The sequence below is a fragment of the Pistacia vera genome, unplaced genomic scaffold (genome assembly GCF_008641045.1).
Source record: "Pistacia vera cultivar Batoury unplaced genomic scaffold, PisVer_v2 Contig1200, whole genome shotgun sequence".
Lineage (NCBI taxonomy): Eukaryota > Viridiplantae > Streptophyta > Magnoliopsida > Sapindales > Anacardiaceae > Pistacia > Pistacia vera.
In genome coordinates, this window is record NW_022195250.1 from 75,849 (window position 1) to 80,037 (window position 4,189).

Consider the following 4,189-nt stretch of genomic DNA (forward strand, 5'->3'; position numbering starts at 1 on the left):
TGGTGTGGATACTCTTTTGCTAATTTCCTTGAAATTAAGAGACTCCAAGGTTGTTAAGGCTTAAGTAACATGTTCTACCTTACTTATTTCAATTTGATTGAATTTATTTTTAACTTGACTATACTTGTATAGTATGATATGCTTGATTCTTCATGCATCTATCTTTCAGTTGACGGTTCCATTCAGAGTTTGCAACACCAACAGACAGGTCATTTTAGCCATTGCACGTTGTTCCGCACGCGGCATGAGACAAATTCCTTAAACCCTAACAGTAACTTGAGCCGCATCCACGGTGAATCCGACGACAGCATCGCATCTCCGATGAAACACAGGAGACCCAATGCCATTGCCCACCAGCCAAACAAAAAAAAAAGAGAGAGAGGAAGAAGGAAAAGGACCTTACCTTCTGAGGCGCGTGACCGAGGAAGGATCTTGTTTGGATGCCGGAGAGATGCCAATTGGAAAAGAAGAGCTTCCAGTTTGCAAAGATTTTTCGCTGAGATAGAAGGGATTCTGGTGGCATCATCTAAAAAGTTTGGGCTTTATATGGAATGCGAACCGATGGTTACCACCCCTCGAAATCGAAACGACAGCCTTCTCTCTCTCTGCATTAAATGCGCCCCACGTCGCATTCAATGTTGTGATGAGGGTCATCGTTTCAAATGTGCCGTACAATTAATGCTGTCAAAATAACGCCGGGTCAGCCACAACGCATTAATGCACCTGCCAAACGCTTTAACACGTGTAGAGCGCCTGACAGCGCGGAAACAGGTTCATTGAATCTCCAATCCTAAGGCACGGTGAGGAACGTCTGATGAATCCAGGTCGCTAGGATGATGATTGTCAGGTCGTTTAGGCAAAGATTGTGTGGGGTCGTGTTTGGAAAAGGCCCGTCCCAAGCTTCTTCCATTCAGGCGAAATTTCCAGAACCTCCAATCGCGGCATGACTAGTTTCAAGGTCATCCGCAAACCTTAAAAACTAGGGGACTTCTATTATGCCTAGGAAATCAGGGGGCTGACGTGGGGAGTCACGTGATGAAGCGTGACCTGCTCCCGTCAGAACGGTAAGCGCACGTCAAGTCTGCCAAAAGCTATGGAACTCCCACGTGTCCGTTTCCCTACTCCAAATCGCGTGAAATCAGCTTGGGAAGTGGGCAATGGGACGTAAAGCTGGATTATGTCCTGACATTCACACCAACCCATGGATTTAATGATGATTACATGCATTCATCTCGTTATAAAAAGAGGAAGACCCCTTCATTAAAGGGATTCGGCCATTTTACACTGGAACTCTCTCTCTGAAAAACTTTGTATTTACTTTTCCTAATCATTTGTAAGTCAGTCCACTGTTGCGACCTGACCCACAATACTAATTCAAATCAGTGGACGTAGGACTTGCTACCTTAGCATCCGAACCACTTTAAAAAGCTCTCATTGCATTTATTTCACATTCTCTATCCATAATCACGTGTGTTTCTTGACCAATCAACGTTGTGCACGTGTCGATTAGTTGGTGTTAGAATCTCGCATCAACATAATTCATAGAGTTAGGAGTCGACATTATCAAGTTTCTGTGCAACCATCCGATAAAATACTGTAATTATATGCTATAAATATGGAAAGATTGTGTTAGAGGCGGACTTATCATTTATCTGTACGTGGGAGTTTTGACTCGATCAATAGTAAAACCGAAAGAGAAGCAGTCAATCGAAGATAATCGTAGTCCAAGTTAACAAGAATCATTCATGGAATGGGCCTGACGGTAATAGAACGATTGCTCCATGTAGGCAGCCGAATTTAAGCCCCAACTTTGGGGATGTTTATTAGATAGCGTATATCAAAAGCCACATCCTAGCCCATATTGGAACGTGCCGTTTCTCAAGCTTCGGTCCTGAACCGGTGATTCCTATTGAGCTTTGTTTAACGGGCCTTTAAATCCGTCTTGAACCCGAGCAATAATGTTCCTTTCATATTAACCCAGCCTTCATCCTGAATGGAAATGCCGATTTTTATTCTATATATATTTGTTATTTTATGAAGTGCAACCAACATTATGTCGGTACAATTAATACTATTAATCAATAATGTTAAAGATAATGGTGCATCTTCGACTGTCTCTTCTAAATAATACATTTGAGTAATTAATGTTTGTAATGTACATATAAGAAAATAGAAAAGAAAATTCTATCCTCTCCATATGAGTGTTTCCTTAAATTTTTAAAAATTATATATCATGTGTCTATTTTTAGTTAGCCATGTGTGATAAAGATTTTTATTATTATTATTATTATTGTTAATAACTAATCACACATTTTGTATCTTTTCCTAATCGAAATTTAGATCTGGAAAACATACAAGTTCAAAATAGAAAACCAATTCAATAGTTAAATTAACTGTTATGAGACACCAATTCAAGCTTATTAACCAGAGCAACATGATTTCATAAAGGGGACTAAGTTTTAGTTTGAGATTGTTATACGTTATCTCATAGTCATTTATATGTTAACTTTTAAAATAGGCCGAATAACGTCTTCTCACCCGAAGTTTGCCCCAAAGACAATTTCGTACCCAAAAAGTTTGAAAATGACAATTACCCACTGACTGTTAAGATCTGTTAAACTGTTTTTCACCCTACCATTAAGATAAGTTAGTAAAATATGTTCAAAGAAGGATATGATAGTAATTTTCCATGTAACCAAAAATAATTGGAAGAAATGGTGGCCGACGATAGGGAAAATAGCCCCAAAAAAATATAATCAATCAAAAAAAATTCATTTGGGTCTGATTTCAGTTTCCCCGGCCTCCACTAACCAAAACCCCCAAAGTTCCTAAGCCTCTCCTTCCACCGTTCTAGGGGTGTAAACGAGCCAAGTCATTCGCAAATGGCTTAGGCTCGGCTCGAGCTCGAGCAGCTTAGGTGTTCTTTCGAGCTAAGCTGAGCCACCGAGTGCTTGGCTCAATAGGCTTGTGAACTTTTATAGGCTTGAAAGGGTATAAGTGTAAGATTTTCAAGTATGAGGTGCAAGTTTTTCAACTATGAGGGGTACACGTGATTTATCATTTTATATATAAATTGTTTTAATTCCAAAACCTAACATATTTTTCTTGAACAACCACACTTTCAATCTCCTTTCTCCAACAACTGACACTTTCCTTCTTCTTCCCCTTTCTTTATTCTTTCCTTCTTCTTCCTTTAGCTCTTCGACCTTGGTTAGCGAATCCTATTTCGTTCCTCCCTTTTCCAAGCCAGCTTTTCTTCTATGAAATGTTTCACTCACAATAGTGAAGAATCAATTTATGTTCACAGTTTATGATGTTGGAGTGATTGAGAGTAGCCATTTCATAAATGGGTCTATTTTGTTGAATTAGTTTTATGATGGATTTGAGTCAATAAAATTAATTTTCAGGGATAGAGAGGATGTGATTTGTTTGTTAAGTCGTACAAATTTTATTTATAATTATAGATGTAATTTTGATGTGAAATTTTTGTTGGGTATTTTGGTAAATGGGTGTACTGTAATTTTGATGGCACAAGGGATTTTGATTTTGGATACAAAGAGTGTGAGCAAAGAACTTAATCTTTTGAAGAGAAAGAGAAAAAGTGAACGAGCCAAGCTCGAGCCGATCTTGAGCTCGATCTCAAGCCTTGCTTTTAGAGCTTGCCAAGCTCGAGCTCGAGCTTGAACTCGATACATTTTTCACGAGCCGAACTTGAGCATAGAGGTGTTTGCTCAGCTCGGCTCGTATATAGCCCTATACCGTTCGTCGGCAATCGCAAAGTTAAGGTTTTGTTGTTCTAAGCCAAATTACTACGACAAATAGCTGCGTTGGCGCATGCTGGGGATGGAGTGTAACGCCCACATGGAGGTACATAATTTAATTTATGCTCTTATACCTTTAGTTGATTTTTGCTAAAGTTATTGTAAGAAAATGTGAAGAAAATGCCTTGAACTTGCATTAAGGGTAAAATGGTTTTTTCACTCAAAATTAGTTGAAATTGTGGGGAGTAAAAGGAGATAGAATTTCATAGAGAATGCAATAAAAATGAGGGCATTATGGTAATTGACTAAGGGACATAGATGAAATTTTAAAGAAAGTGTAAGGGCAAAATGGGAAACTACATATAATTTTATGTTATATCAAGGATTGAAGAGTGAAACCCTAGCCACTCTTCAACGCATTTTCACGC